Source organism: Salvelinus sp. IW2-2015, linkage group LG13 (genome assembly GCF_002910315.2).
Source record: "Salvelinus sp. IW2-2015 linkage group LG13, ASM291031v2, whole genome shotgun sequence".
Lineage (NCBI taxonomy): Eukaryota > Metazoa > Chordata > Actinopteri > Salmoniformes > Salmonidae > Salvelinus > Salvelinus sp. IW2-2015.
The window spans coordinates 8,204,853-8,222,272 of record NC_036853.1 but is presented as its reverse complement, the minus strand read 5'-3'; the positions used below and the strand labels follow the sequence as shown (position 1 = coordinate 8,222,272).

General features: G+C 43.6%; 1 pseudogene; it reads left to right on the top strand.

Annotated features, from left to right (window-relative positions):
* LOC111971815 (potassium voltage-gated channel subfamily KQT member 1-like) overlaps positions 1–13,259 on the top strand; it is a 210,700-nt pseudogene extending 197,441 nt beyond the window's left edge.
* The last annotated feature ends 4,161 nt before the right edge of the window (positions 13,260–17,420 follow it).

Genomic DNA, 17,420 nt, shown 5'->3' with positions numbered 1-17,420 from the left:
AAGCATAATGTTTCCACCTCCATGTTTGACGGTGGGGATGGTGTTCTTGGTGTCATGGGCAGCATTCCTCCTCCTCCAAACACGGCGAGTTGAGGTTGATGCCAAAGAGCTCCAATTTGGTCTCATCTGACCACAACACTTTCACACCAGTTGTCCTCCAAATCATTCAGATGTTCATTGGCAAACTTCAGACGGGCATATATATGTGCTTTCTTGAGCAGGGGGACTTGCGGGCGCTGCAGGACTTCAGTCCTTCACGGCGTAGTGTGTTACCAATTGTTTCTTGGTGACTATGGTCCCAGCTGCCTTGAGATCATTGACAAGATCCTCCCGTGTAGTTCTGGGCTGATTCCTCACCGTTCTCATGATCATTGCAACTCCACCAGGTGAGATCTTGCATGGAGCCCCAGGCCGAGGGAGATTGCCAGTTCTTTTGTGTTTCTTCCATTTGCGAATAATCGCACCAACTGTTGTCACCTTCTCACCAAGCTGCTTGGGCGATGGTCTTGTAGCCCATCGTTGTCCCTACCCTATAATGAAGTCTTCATCGTTTGGTTGACTCCACAAAGGCGGGAGTGTGTGCTTCTTCACAGAGCACCAGCTAGCCAGCTATAGGGCCAGGACGCAGCAGTCACAACAAGAATTCTCTCTGCATACATCCCCCCATACACAGTGGCAGACTTACCATTAGGCAACTCAGGCAATTGCCTGGGGCCTCACATCACTAGGGGCCTTGGGAACTTGGCATCATTTTGTTTAATAATACCTAATTTCCTAGTGTAATACCTAATACCTAATGTTTTCTCGCCTTCTTTCTCTGCTCGAGGCCCTWCTCCAATGTGCGATATTTAGCGGTTGTGACCGTCTCTGGTTTTGACAAATAGAGCAGTTTCAGTTTTCTTTCTCCATACTTGGTTGTAGCTTTTGAACGGTTGGGTCTATTAGACTAAGACTTTCAGGAACACTTGTGTGTCTTCTATTTCACTCTACGAYGCTCACAAGCCGCAGGACACGTTAGAAAAGACTGTGACGGAACCGCAATTGAAAACAATGCAGATCTTTTTTCTACACACACAATTATTACCTGATGATATTTCCTGGTGTTTTCCCAAACTTTCCACTACTTTCTGATGCATTTCAATCCCTTTGTGATGCAAATTAAATATTTTCTTATTAGCCATATGAACATGGTTGGAGTTTGTATCTGTGATAGAATGGTTGAAAAAGCCATAAAAAAATATGTATACAGTTGAAGTCGGACATTTACATACACTTTAGCCAAATACATTTAAACTCTGTTTTTCACAATTTCTGACATTTAATCCTAGTAAAAACTCCCTGTCTTAGGTCAGTTAGGATCACCACTTCATTTTAAGAATGTGAMATGTCAGAATAATAGTAGAGAGAATGATTTATTTCAGCTTTTATTTCTTTCATCACATTCCCAGTGGGTCAGAAGTTTACATACACTCAATTAGTATTTGGTAGCATTGCCTTTAAATTGTTTAACTTCGGTCAAACGTTTCAGGTAGCCTTCCACAGGCTTCCCACAATAAGTTTGGTGAATTTTGGCCCATTCCTCCTGACAGAGCTGGTGTAACTGAGTCAGGTTTGTAGGCCTCCTTGCTCGCACACGCTTTTTCAGTTCTGCCCACAAATCTTCTATAGGATTGTGGTCAAGGCTTTGTGATGGTCACTCCAATACCTTGACTTTGTTGTCCTTAAGCCATTTTGCCACAACTTTGGTAGTATGCTTGGGGTCATTGTCCATTTGGAAGACCCATTTGTGACCAAGATTTAACTTCCTGACTGATGTCTTGAGCTGTTGCTTCAATATATCCACATACTTTTCCATCCTTATGAAGCCATCTATTTTGTGAAGTGCACCAGTCCCTCCTGCAGCAAAGCACCCCCAAAATATGATGCTGCCACCCCCGTGCTTCACGGTTCGGATAGTGTTCTTTGGCTTGCAAGCCTACCCCTTTTTCCTCCAATCATAACAATGGTCATTATGGCCAAACAGTTCTATTTTTGTTTCATCAGACCAGAGGACATTTTTACAATGTAAAAATTGTCCCCATGTGCAGTTGCAAACCAGAGTCTGTCTTTTTATGGCAGTTTTGGAGCAGTGGCTTCTTCCTTGCTGAGCGGCCTTTCTGGATATGTCGATATAGGACTCGTTTTACTGTGGATATAGATACTTTTATACCTGTTTCCTCCAGCATCTTCACAAGGTCCTTTTCTGTTGTTCTGGGATTGATTTGCACTTTTCGCACCAAAGTACATTCATCTTTAGGAGACAGAATGCGTCTCCTTCCTGAGCGGTATGACGGCTGCGGGATTTCTTTTGATTTTCCCATGATGTCAACCAAAGAGGCACTGAGTTTGAAGGTAGGCCTCCAGTTGAATCAAATGATGTCAAGAACCATTATGCGCTATGATGAAACTGGCTCTCATGAGGACCGCCACAGGAAAGGAAGACCCAGAGTTATTAGAGTTACCAGCCCCCAAATAAATGGTTCACAGAGTTCAAGTAACAGACACATCTCAACATCAACTGTTCAGAGGAGACTGCATGAATCAGGCATTCATGATCGAATTGCTGCAAAGAAAACCACTAGTAAATTACATCATTAAGAAGAAGAGGGMCAATAAACACGAGCAATGGACATTCGATCCGTGGAAATCTGTCCTTTGGTCTGATGAGTCCAAATTTGAGATTTTTGGTTCCAACCGCCATGTCTTTGAGAGACGCAGAGTAGGTAAACGGATTATCTCTGCATGTGTATTTCCCACCGTGAAGCAGGGAGGAGGAGATGTGATGATGCAGGGGTGCTTTACTGGTGACACTGTCTGTGATTTATTTAGAATTCAAGGCACACTTAACCAGCAAGACTACCACAGCATTCTGCAACCATCCCATCTGGTTTGAACTTAGTGGGACTATCATTGGTTTTTCAACAGGACAATGACCCAACACACCTCCGGGCTGTGTTTGGGCTATTTGACCAAGAAGGAGAGTAATGCTGCATCAGATGACCTGGCCTCCACAATCACCCGACCTCAACCCAATTAAGATGGTTTGGGATGAGTTGGACCACCGTGTGAAGGTAAAGCAGCCAACAAGTGCTCAGCATATGTGGGATCWCCTTCAAGACTGTTGGAAAAGCATTCCAAGTGAAGCTGGTTGAGAGAATGCCAAGAGTGTTCAAAGCTGTCATCAAGGCAAACGGTGGCTACTTTGAAGAATTTAAAATATATTTWGATTTGTTWWACACTTTTTTGGTTATTACATGATTCCATATGTGTTATTTCATAGTTTTGATGTATTCACTATTATACATTGGGGAAAATAGTACAAATTTAAAAATTAAAACTTTTGACTGGTACTGTATATATTTTAGTCAGACAAACACTCCAAACAGCCTACCCGACCGCTCAGAGGCGTACGCATGGTCCTAAAGCACCCCCCTGCCTCATTTGTATGACATTCCAATAATAAATCTTGGGGGGGGCAAGAATGCAATTTCAGAATGTGGGGGGAACATGCTTCCCCCGTCCCCAGTGAAGGTTGCACCAGCATCCCGGAGACGCCTCTTCACTGTTGACGTTGAGACTGGTGTTTTGTGGGTACTATTTAATGAATCTGTCAGTTGAGGACTTGTGAGGMGTCTGTTTCTCAAACTAGACACTCTAATGTACTTGTCCTCTTACTCAGTTGTGCACCGGGGCCTCCCACTCCTCTTTCTATTCTGGTTAGAACCAGTTTGCGCTGTTCTGTGAAGGGAGTAGTACACAGCGTTGTACRAGATGGCAATTTCTTGCATGGAATAGCCTTCATTTCTCAGAACAAGAATAGACTGAGAAGTTTCAGAAGAAGTTTCGATTACAGGCCATTATRAGCCTGTAATCGAACACACAAATGCTGATGCTCCAGATACGCAACTAGTCTAAAGAAGGCCAGTTTTATTGCTTCTGTAATCAGGACAACCATTTTCAGCTGTGCTAACATAATTGCAAAAGGGTTTTCTAATGATCAATTAGCCTTTTCAAATGATAAACCTGGATTAGCAAACACAACGTGCCATTGGAACACAGGAGTGTTGGTTGCTGATAATGCGAAGATCTCCCCCACGGCACAACCCAAGGGGGGTCGCCAACCCAGACAGGAAGAACACGTCAGTGACTCAACCCATTCAAGTGACGCACCCCTCCTAGGGACGGCATGGAAGAGCACCAGTAAGCCAGTGACTCAGCCCCTGTAATAGGGTTAGAGGCAGAGAATCCCAGTGGAGAGAGGGGAACCGGCCAGGCAGAGACAGCAAGGGTAGTTCGTCGCTCCAGTGCCTTTCCGTTCACCTTCGCACCCCTGGGCCAGACTACACTMAATCATAGGACCTACTGAAGAGATGAGTCTTCAATAAAKACTAAAAGGTCAAGACAGAGTCTGCATCTCTCACATGGATAGGCAGACCATTCTATGAAAATTGAGCTCTATAGGAGAAAGCCCTGCCTCCAGCTGTTTGCTTATAAATTCTAGGGACAATAATGAGGCCTGCATCTTGCAACCGTAGCGTACGTGCAGGTATGTACGACAGGACCAAATTGGAGAGATAGGTAGGAGCAAGCCCATGTAATGCTTTGTAGGTTTAGCAGTAAAACCTTGAACTCAGCCCTAGCCTTAACATGAAGCCAGGGTAGAGAGGCTAGYACTGGAGTAATATGATAGATTTTTTCGGATTCTTGTCAAGATTCTAGCAGCCGTGTTTAGCGCTAACTGAAGTTTATTTAGTACTTTATCCGGSTAGCCGGAAAGTAGWGCATTGCAGTAGTCTAATCTAGAAGTGACAAAAGCATGGATTAGCTTTTCTGCATCATTTTTKGACCAAAATGTAAGATTTTTGCAATCTTACGAAGATGGAAAAAAKCTGTCCTTGAAATATTCTTGATATGATGTCAAAAGAGAGATCAGGATCCAGAGTAATGCCGAGGTCCTTCACAGTTTTATTTGAGATTAAGATTAATTGTCAGATCCAACAGAAGATCTCATTGTTTCTTGGGACCTACATTAGAACTAGAATCTCTGTTTTGTCTGAGTTTAAAAGTGAAACATTTGCCGCCATCCACTTCCTTATGTCTGAAACACAGGCTTCCAGGGAGGGCAATTTTTCAGGCTTCACCATGTTTCATCCAAATGTACASCTGTGTATCGTCCGCATAGCAGTGAAAGTTAACATTATGTTTCCAAATGACATCACCAAGAGGTAAAATATATAGTGAAAACAATAGGGGTCCTAAAACTCAACCTTGAGGAACACCGAAACTTACAATTGATTTGTCGAGAAACAAACCATCCACAGAGACAAACTGATATCTTTCCGACAGATAAGATCTAAATCAGTGTAACGGCAGATTTCCTCCTCTTCGTCTGAAGAGGAGGTGTAGCAGGGATCGGACCAAAGCGCAGCGTGKTTAGTGTTCATCATGACTTTAATTAAGACAATAAACGTGAACACTACAAAATACGAAAACAACAAATGTGAAAAACCGAAACAGTCCTATCTGGTGCATAGACACAAAGACAGAAGACAACCACCCACAAAACCCAACACAAAACAGGCTACCTAAATATGGTTCCCAATCAGAGACAATGACTAACACCTGCCTCTGATTGAGAACCATATCAGGCCAAACATAGAAACGGGAAACCTAGACACACAACATAGAATGCCCACTCACCTCACGTCCTGACCAACACTAAAACAAGGAAAACACAAAAGAACTATGGTCAGAACGTGACAATCAGGCCAGAACTTGTCCGTGTAGACCAATTAGGGTTTCCAATCTCTCCAAAAGAATGAGATGATCGATGGTGTCAAAAGCAGCACTAAGGTCTAGGAGCACGAGGACAGATGTAGAGCCTTGGTGTGACGTCAAGGTAATTTAAAAGGTAATTTACCACCTTCACGAGTGCAGTCTCAGTGCTATGATGGGGTCTAAAACTAGTCTGAAGCTTTTCGTATACTTTGTTTGTCTTCAAGAAGACAGTGAGTTGTTGCGCAACAGCTTTCCCCCACCAAAATTGAGAGGAATAGGAGATTTGATATAGGCCAATAGTTTTTTAACATTWWMKGGGTCAAGGTTTGGCTTTTTCAAGAGAGGCTTTATTACTGCCACTTTTAGTGAGTTTGGTACACATCTGGTGGATAGGGAGCCATTTATTATGTTCAACATAAGATGGCCAAGCACAGGAAGCAGCTCTTTCAGTAATTTAGTTGGAATAGGGTCCAGTATKCAGCTTGAAGGTTTAGAGGCCATTACTCTTTTCATGAATGTGTCAAGAGATATARGATTAAAYAACTTGAGTGTTTTCATGGATCCTAGGTCCTGGCAGTGTTGTGCAGACTCAGGACAACTGAGTTTTGGAGAAATACGCAGATTCAAGAAGGAGTCCGTAATTTGCTTTCTAATGATCATGATGTTTTCGTCAAAGAAGTTCATGAATTCATCGCTGCTGAAGTGAAAGCCATCCTCTCTTTGGAAGGCTGCTTTTTATTTAGCTTAGCGACAATATCAAAAAGAAATGTTGGATTGTTCCGGGTTGGACTCCCCTTTGCCTCCATAATTCTTTGAGGCATTGAWTCTGCAAGGTGTGGCATTCAAACGTTGCTAGGAAAACATTCCCCACACCATTACACCACCGCCGCCAGCCTGTACCATTGACACCAGGCAGGATGGGGCCATGGACTCATGTTTTTGCCCACAGGACTACTGCTGACTGGATGTTTTTTTCGTTGTCGCACCATTCTGTGTAACCCTAGACACTGTCGTGCGTGAAAAGCCCAGGAGGCTGGTCTATTCTGAGATACTGGAACCGACGCGCCTGGCACCGACAATCATACCACGCTCAAAGTCGCTTAGGTCACTCATTTCGCCCATTCTAACGTTCAACCGAACAGTAACTGAATGCCTCGATGCCTGTCTGCCTGCTTTGTATAGCAAACCACAGCCACATGACTCACTGTCTGTAGGAGGTAACCATTTTCGTGAATGGGGTATTGACCTAATAAACTGTCCCCTGAATGTTTTTTTAAATAACAGGCCTTTTTCTGGCCCACAAATAGTTTTTGACGAAAATCTCTGCGGCCCTCCGTTGAATTTTTTAAATCCTGATATGGCCCTCGAGTCAAAAATATTGCCAACCCCAGTTCTGTGTTGATGCAAATATCTGAAGGGCATTTCAAGTCTTTTCAGTGAGCCTTTTTATTCTGCTTCGTTCACCAAAAATGTCCTTTCATTTATTTATTTTATTTACCCTTTATTTAACTAGGCAAGTCAGTTAAGAACAAATTCTTATTTACAATGGCGGCCTACCAAGAGAAAAAAGGCCTCCTGTTTTTGTCCTATAAAAATAGGACAAAACACACATCAAAACAAGAAAGACACCACAACACTACATAAAGAGAGACTTAAGACAACAACACAGCATGGCAGMAACACATGACAACAACACGGTAGCAATACAACATGGCAGTAGCACAACATGGTAGCAGCACACACCTGGTACWAACATTGTTGGGCACAGACAACAGCACAAAGGGAGAAAAGGTAGAGACAACAATACATTACGGGAAGCAGCCACAAGTGTCAGTAAGAGTGTCCTTGATTGAGTCTTTAAATGTAGAGATGGAGATTAAACTGTCCAGTTTGAGTGTTTTTTTTYCAGCTCGATCCAGTACACTGTACTCTTTGAGAGAGGTAGTTAGCAAACCAGGCCAAAGACCCCTCAGAGACACCARTACTCCTTAGCCGACCCACAAGAATGGAATGATCTACCATATCTAAAGCTTTAGCGAAGTCAATAAAAATAGTAGCACAACATTGCTTATAATCAAGGGCAATGGTGACATAATTTAGGACCTTTAAGGTTGCAGTGACACATCAATAACCTGAATGGATATCAGATTGCATACCAGAGAGAATGCTATAGACATCAAGAAAGCCAGTCAATTTATTATTGACCAGTTTTTCCAACACTTTTGATAAACAGGGCAAGATAGAAATTGGCCTATAATAACAGTTAGGATCAGCTTGATCTCCCCATTTAAATAAAGGAGGTGCCGTGGCTGCCTTCCAAGCACTGGGAACCTCCCCAGAGAGGAGAGACAGGTTATAAAGGTCAGAGAGAGGCTCAGCGAATAATAGGGGCAGCAACCTTAAAGAAGAAAGGATCTTAACCATCTGACCCAGATGGTTTTGGGGGGTCAAGTTTAAGGAGCTCCTTTAGCACCTCCACTCAGTGACCGCCTGCAGGGAGAAACTGTGTAGTAGGACAGGGGAAAAAGAGGGTGAAGCATGGGGGCTAGTCACATTAGAAGTGCTGGGAGATGGGGAAATGTGGGACGAGCAAGGCAGCACGGCTGAGTCAAATAGGAATCCTGACTTAATGAGCCGGCTCTGAACAGCTCTTCATTCAGTAGCTATGATTGTGTTAAATAAACATGAGTGGGGAGGGGGCCTGAGACTGGCCTCTGCCTGGGGCCTCCAAATCACTAAGTGCGCCCCTGCCCATACATCCCCCCCAACCCCTTCCTTTCCCCTACAAAGGGCTGCTGCCTGCTTCCTTCAGAATGGAGTGATTAATTTGCTGTGGAGTACTTCAGAGGAGAAGACCTTATCTCTCACCACAGTCACACTCAGAGCCCGGCAAAGTGTGCCACACCACACACACACACACTCACTCACTCACTCACTCACTCACTCATTCATTCACTCACTCACTCACACACTCACTCACTCACTCACTCACTCACTCACTCACTCACTCACTCACACTCTCACTCACTCATTATACACATCTAGATGTGTATAAGAGACAGGTGTGGGGTGACTGACACACACACACACACATGTAAAAAAACAACAACACACAGACAGACACACACACTCACACACACACACGCATTTTCTCTCTCTAGCGCTCTAGTTATGGGAGGATGTTTTGGGGATTTGGGACCACATTCTTTTAAACCCCCAGACTTTGTGACTCTACAGACTGTGTTTTGCCGTTATCTCTGGATGGATGCAACTTCCGTCTTCTGTCTCTCGTTTGTTCCTGTGCCCATCACTCATATCTGTGGTATTTTACCATGTGTGTCCCCTCTCCGAATTCCTTAAGAATGTTGTCGATTGTTAAAGAATCCGGTGGCATTGCTCAGCGTTAATCCGGCATCTCTCAAGAAACACTCCAAACGGCATCCTGCGGCTTACCGACCCCTTTCATGTGAAAGATACGGCCGAAGGCGAAGGGTCACATGGTTTAAAACACGCATGAAGTAAAAGCAGATATTTCAGTTCTCGTTCTTAAGATAGAAAAAAACATCCACATTCAATTGATTGCTTTCTCTTTGATCTGTCAGCAAAGCTAGTGTCATAGAGAAGCAACAGACAGAGATACTCGGCTGGAAATAACATGAACATGGGTTTGCACTGAATGAGCATTACTCACAGTCACGCTACAGTTCTAGCACACAGTACCTACAGTACAGAGACAACATAGTACGAGATTATAATAACAGTCCAGAAATATGAAACCACCACATAAATGATAAACTGTAAAAGGAAAGGGCACATTCTATACATGGACCAAAATAATCAGACTGTCACGCCCTGACCTTAGAGATCCTTTTATTTCTCTATTTGGTTAGGTCAGGGTGTGACTAGGGTGGGCATTCTAGTTTTTCGATTCTAGGTTGGCCTAGTATGGTTCCTAATCAGAGGCAGCTGTCTATCGTTGTCTCTGATTGGGGATCATATTTAGGCAGCCTTTTCCACCTGTTGTGTGTGGGATCTTGTTTTTGTATTGTAGCCTTTTGCACTACAAAGCTGCACGTTTGTTTTGTTCCTCTTTATTGTTTTGTTGCTGGTTCACATTAATAAACATGATGAACGCCTTCCACGCTACACCTTGGTCCAATCCTTCCAACAACGAACGTTACACAGACAGGTTTTAGAATAGACTCCAAGGGCCTATTTGCAGATTTAGCTAGCAGGTCCCCACTTCCTCTACTGCTCTGTAGTCGTCCCCTAGCCATGACCCCCATGAACCCTGTAAGTGGTCAGCAGTAGAACCGCACATAAACACCCGCCCAAGTATTGCCCTTTCATCCCAACCATCACATTTGGTTCACAACAACATCTTTTTGTTTTTAAACCAATTCTGTGTGCCTCTTGTAATGCTTTTCAGCTTAAACAGGGAAACCAAGCGAACACCAACACATCGTGCAGAACCCTTGTGTGATGGAAGACGTGTGTCTGTGCCTGTATAGCTAATATACAGTGTGTGCTGTTATGGTGTTTAGTTTARTGGCGGTGGTTGTTGACACAGATGAGGCGAGTTGAGCGAGTGTGTGTGTGTTTTGCGTGTGCGTGTGCGTGTGTGTGTGTTTGTGTGTGTGTGACTCAGATTACACAAGCTGTGTTTTGTTCTCCCCAGACTCACAGAGGGACACTAATTCACAGTTTTTATTAATATGGTGAAATTCACAGAGGAACACTGTTTATTACAAGTGCATCAGAGTTCAACAGCCATGAGTTGTATGATAAACCTGTTTAGTTCGAGGGTGGATCGTGTGGTTTGTGTGTGTGTGTGTGTGGTGTTGTGTGTGTGTGTGTGTGGTGTGTGTGTGTGTGTGTGTGTGTGTGTGTGTGTGTGTGTGTGTGTGTGTGTGTGTGTGTGTGTGTGTGTGTGTGTGTGTGTGTGTGTGTGTGTGTGTGTGTGTGTGTGCGTGTGATGTGTGTGTGGTAGGGAGGGAGGGGGACTCTCCTAGCCCTCAGGGACATGTGTTTTGCCATTGCATTGGTAGGAATGTAGTAGGTCTACAAGCCAATTAGAATGGTGGAAGCATGCAAGTACAAATGTTCTGTTTTCAGAGCAGAAAACAAGTCGGGTTGCATTGATAAGGAATACAACTGAGACGGGGAAACATTGCAGGCTTAACCCTTGGTGTGCTGGAACAAATTACATCAAATTGATTTGTCATACACAGGTGTTTATTCTACTTTAAAAAAGTTAAGGCAACAATTTACACAATATTATTGAGTAGATGCAACTTCCAGGGTAAGACATATAATTATCTTTCTCCAAACATGTATACAACATTGTGTAAAGAATCAAAGTCTGCAAATGTTGAATTACCAATCCTCTAAAAACAGAGCCAGGTGGCAAGTTGTTGCAAGACCTTAAAATATTATAAAAATTTAGTAAATTAATAAACATTCCTCTCTGATTATCCTCATAAAATATACATTTTAAACAACATATTGAGATGGATTTATTCCTAACTATTTTGGTAAAATTGAATTAACAATTCATCATACACGATTGCATTTTATTAAGTATATGTTTATGAATTTTTGTCAATTTGAATTCTCCCACAAATCTACAGTGTATGCACAGGATACAGCATCTTGAACAAGGTACAATAAAATGCTTACTTGCTAGCTCTCTTCTCTGCAGTGCAACAATTGAACTTTGTTTGTCTGTCTGTCTCCAGGTTGTCTCACGCCCAAAATTCTGCAATCAAAGTACTCCGGAGATGAAGTATTTTGTGGCCAGACAGAAATTTCAGGTAAAAGACGGTGGAGGAGGGGAGTGGGGGAGGAGGAGTGAGATGGAGGGGAGTGGGGGGGGAGTAGGAGTAGAGTGTTGGGGGTGGAGAGGGACTGGGGGGGGTGTGAAGAGGAGACTGGTGGAGGAGGATGAGTGAAGGAGATGGGGGAGAAGGGGTGGAGGAAGGGAGTGGGGAGAGGAGGGAATAAAGAGATAGCTCTGGAGAGTGTTGTGGTTACTCAGGGGGGGAGTGTGTAGCCCAAGGGCTGTTGTGCAGCTGCAGAAGATGTGTGTGTTGTTGTGTGTGTGTGTGTGTGTGTTGTAGGTGTGGTGTGGTTGTGTGTGTGTGGTGGTGTGTGTGTGTGTGTGTGTGTGTGGTGTGTGTGTGTGTGTGGTGTGTGTGTGTGTGTGTGTGTGTGTGTTGGGTGCGGGGCGTGCATGCGTATGTGTTTTGTGTATGCGTGCGTGCGTGCATGCGCATGTACGCTGTGTGCGTGCGTTAACAATGTACGTGTGTAGTTTGAGACTGCAACTTGCACTGCACATTGTGTCTGCGTTTTGTCAGTTCAGCTCAGTATATGGGAACTTCATCTCAGTGCTCTGTGGCTAGAGTCTCTCACTGCACAGCTGCGGAAGACTAAGACATACACAGAATGGCCTCGCATGGCCTTTAGTCATCAACAACTCTATTTATGATCTGACTGTGGTTGTCGTCTCCAACATGTTTCCAACAAACCCAGGCCATTGCTTCAGTTCTTCACGTTCAACATCTTCTCATTTATTAATTATTCGTAGGTGATTAGCTTCTTCTTAAAATAAACTAGGGCATCACAGGGCCCTATCATTTTAATGGGAGATGCAGACTTAGTCAGAAGATAGCATCATCCTATCGCAAACAACAAGTGAAAGCCCACTGAACGAGCATCTTCCCTTGGCTTCTCATCGTCAATAACAAAGCACCGTGTTGGCCTAGGGATTTCCTATGGATTCCATGGGTGAAATGTGCTGTGTGTGTTGTGTGTGTTACTACATACAATATTCATACTCCACAGCAAGCGAGGAAACCGTATGACGTGAGGGACGTGATGGAGCAGTACACCAGGGACACCTCACCATGATGGTCCGCATTAAGGAGCTACAGAGGGTGGGCCACTGACTCACTCTCTACTTTTTATTTTCTCTCTCTCTCTCTCTCTCTCTCTCTCTCTCTCTCTCTCTCTCTCTCTCTCTCTCTCTCTCTCTCTCTCTCTCTCTCTCTCTCTCTCTCTCTCTCTCTCTCGTCTCTTGCAGTCACTCGCGCTCTCTCTGTAATGATGTACGCTGAAAGTCGGGAAGCAATGTTCAGGGAGTGAATACATTTAATAAATAATGAACAAAACAAGAAACACAAACAGCGCACCGACATGAAACAGCAACATCGTTACAGAATGACGACTCAACAAAGGGAAGCATCAGGGAGTGTTTTTTTGTGTTGGGGTGATGTCGGGTCCGGGTGTTGGAGCCGGAGCTACCTGGCAAGCCTCAGCTGGCTCATCAGGTCTTCACGCCTCAGCTGGTTCAGTTCATAGGTTTCTGCGCCTCAGCGGAGGCGACCGGTTCGCTTCTGGATCCGAGATTGGTGCCCTGTGGCTGGAGCCGAACACGCTAGGGAGGGGGTAGTGTCACATATGCTCTCTCTCCGGCGCTCTAGGTCGCCAGTCTGCTCGTTAGGGCGCACACCTGTCACTAGAGTTACGCGCATAATGACACTCACCTGGACTCATCACCTCCTTGATTACCTGCCCTTTATATGTCACTCCCTTTGATTTCTTCCCCAGTTGTCATTGTTGCTGTTTCATGTCGGTGCGCTGTTTGTGTTTCTTGTTTTGTTCATTTAATTATTAAAGGTATTCACTCCCTGGAAAAAAAGAAGAAGAAAAATAAGCATTACACTCTCAAGTTGGTATTGTCACATGCACAAGTACAGTGAAATGCTTAACTTGCCAGCGTTTTTACACATTTTTTTATCTGTACTGTCTTTCACTTCTTTTCTTTGTTGTGAATAAATAAAACCTAAAACCCAACAGTGTAGTAATCAATATCAAAATAGTATAACTAATACAAAATATATAGATATAATAAAGAAAACACAATAAATACAGGGTCAGTGCCAATACCAAATGTACAATGTGCAGGGGTACTGGAGTAGTTTGAGGTAGATATGTACAGTACATGTAGGAGGGGGATTAGAAGAAAGTGACTGGTTGCAGGAGAAATAATAATAACAGTAAACAAGTGTCAGTGTAGGCGTGATAAGCAGGAATATATACATACTTCTTGTTATAGAGTGGATACAGTGCCTTCAGAAAGTATTCACACCCCTTGACTTTTTTCCACATGTATTCAATATGGATTCAATTGAGATTTTGTGTTACTGACCTACACACAATAACCCATAATGTCAAAGCGGAATTATGTTTTTAGAAATGTTTACAAATAAATAAAAAATGAATATCTGAACTTTTGTCAATAATTATTCAACCCATTTGTTATGGCAAGCCTACATAAATTCAGGAGTAGAGATTTGCTTAACAAGTCACATAAGTTGCATGGACTCACTCTGTGTGCAATAATAGTATTTACAATGATTTTTGAATGACTACCTCATCTACGTACCCCACATATACAATTATCTGTAAGGTCCCTCAGTTGAGCAGTGAATTTCAAACACAGATTCAACCACAAAGACCAGGGAGATTTTCCAGTGCCATATAAAGGCACCTATTGGTAGATGGGTTAAAAAAAATACATTGAATATCCCTTTGAGCATGGTGAAGTTATTAGTTACACTTTGGATGGTGTATCAATACACCCAGTCACTACAAAGATACAGGCATCCTTCCTAACTTAGTTGCCGGAGAGGAAGGAAACCGCTCAGGGATTTCACCATTAGGCCAATGGCGACTTTAAAACAGTTGAAGAGTTGAATGGCTGTGATAGGAGAAAACTGAGAGACATACCCAAATGTGATTCTAACTTGTATGTAAATAATCATACAGTTGAAGTCGGAAGTTTACATACACCTTAGCCAAATGCATTTAAACTCAGTTTTTCACAATTCCTGACATTTAATCCTAGTAAAAAATCCCTGTCTTAGGTCAGTTAGTATCACCACTTTATTTTAAGAATGTGAAATGTCAGAATAATAGTAGAGAGAATGATTTATTTCAGCTTTTATTTCTTTCATCACATTCCCAGTTCTACCCACCCTTCAGCACACAATATGTAATGACCCTAACCCATCTACCCCCCCTTCAGCCACACAATATGTAATGACCCTAAACCATCTACCCACCCTTTCAGCCACACAATATGTAATGACCCTAACCCATCTACCCACCCTTCAGCACACAATCAAATGTAATGACCCCTAACCCCATCTTACCGCACCCTTCAGCCACACAATATGTAATGACGCTCCCTAAACCCGTCCGCCCGCGGATTATACCGTGGGAGACTGCAGGTTCATCATTACACCCCATGTAAGAAACACGAGTACACTACACCCCGTCACACACACACACACACACACACACACACACACACACACACACACACACACACACACACACACACACACACACACACACACACAAACACACAACACCCACAACACACACCACACCACTCACATCCCCCCATTCCTTACTAAGGGGCCCTAACGCAAATAGGTCTTAGTCATGCAGTGAGTTCCTATAAACATAACAGCAGTAGATCAGTGTAATGGGGCTCCATCCTAGGCCCAGGGCAGACTCAGTCTAAGGCTTTGGACTTGGGGGAAGTGGGCTGTGTGTTTGGCGGCCTGACTGCGCTGTTTATACTGTATGGCTGGTTTGGTTGTAATGGACGTGGAGTGTGTCGTGTAGTGTGTGTGTGTGTGTGTGTGTGTGTGTGTGTGTGTGTGTGTGTGTGTGTGTGTGGTGTGTGTGTGTGTGGTTGGGGGTTTGTCTGTGTGTGTGTGTGTGTGTGTGTGTGGTGTGTGTGTGTTGTGTGTGTGTGTGTGTGTGTGTGTGTGTGTGTGTGTGTGTGTGTGTGTGTGGAGAAACCGTGAAAGTGCGCTAAGCTTCTCAGCTGGATTCCTAATCCAATACGGGCCAATCAGAAAGTGTTTAACCATGTTAGCTCCCCCGTTAGCTTCCTGGGTCAGCCAAGACATGTTAACATCCAGGAGGAGTTGGAGGGGGAGGGAGGAGGAGGAGAAGGAAGGAGGAGGCGGAGGTGGAAAGAGAGAGATGGAGAAGAGGAGGAAGATGTGTACACCGAGCAGGGGGAGGAGGAGGAAAGAAGCAGAGAAAGGAGGAAGAGGGGAGAAAGAAGGAGAGGAGGAGGGAGGGTGGTACGCAGAGGAGGAGAGAAGTGAGGAGGAGGAGAGGAGGAGAGAGGGAGACGGGTTGGCAGCGTTGTGCATACAATAACTAGTGTGTGTGTGTGTACCCAAACACACATATCCAAACATACACACTCACAAACTATGTATATACTCTATACACAACTAGTGTACACACTAACACACTGGGGATCTCTTGGCAGAATATTTAAGTCTAGTCTATTCAGCCTTATCATGGTGCTCTGGTTGTCTCTGTTTGTGAGATGTATATAACATTAGGGGGCACAGTGAGGAGTGACAAGAGTTCATGAGTATCCTCAAGTGGGTTTTACTGCAGAAACATTCCTGGTTTCCCCAACGTATGGTCCAGTCTGGGGACAGAAGGAGCACAAGACAGACACATTAGGAAAACTTTGGACAAAGCTTTGCAGCATTGGTTTAGTGTTTCATGTCTGTGACAGAAAAGTGGAAGGAAAAGAAATATAGATAAAGCAAGAGAGTGAAAGAAAGAGAGAGAGAAAGAGGAAGAGGAAAGAGAGAGAGGAAGACGGAAAGATAGAGCGAGACAGAGAGAGAGAGAGAGAGTGAGAGAGAGAGAGGAGAGAGAGAGAGAGAAGAGAGAGAGAGAGACACGTTGAAGTCGGAAGTTTACATACACTAAGGTTGGAGACATTAATCTTGTTTTTTCAACCATTCCACAAATGTCTTGTTCACAAACTATAGTTTTTGGGAAGTCGGTTAGGACATCTACTTTGTGCATGACACAAGTAATTTTCCAACAATTGTTTACAGACAGATTATTTCACTTATAATTCCACTGTATCACAATTCCAGTGGGTCAGAAGTTTACATACACTAAGTTGACTGTGCCTTTAAACAGCTTGGAAAATTCCAGAAAATGATGTCATGGCTTTAGAAGCTTCTGTTAGGCAATTGACATCATTTGAGTCCATTGGAGGTGTACCTGTGGAAGTTTCAAAGCCTACCGTCAAGGCCTACCTTCAAACTCAGTGCCTCTTTGCTTGACATCATGGGAAATCAAAGGGAATTCCAAACGCCTGAAGGTACCACCGTTCATCTGTACAACAATAGCATAAAAACAATGGGACACAAGCAGCATCATACCGCTCAGGAATGAGACGCGTTCTCCTAGAGATAAACATACTTTGGTGCGAAAAGTGCAAATCAATCCCAGAACAGCAGCAAAGGAACTTGTGAGGATGCTGGAGGAAACAGGTACAAAAGTATCTATATCCAACAGTAAAACGAGTCCTCAGCAAGGAAGAAGCCACTGCTCTCCAAAACCGCCATAAAAAGCCAGACAACGTTTTGCAACTGCACATGGGGACAAAGATCATCATTTTTTGGAGACTTGTCCTCTGGTCTGATTAAACAAAAATAGAACTGTTTTGCCATAATGACATTGCTATGTTTGGGAAAAAG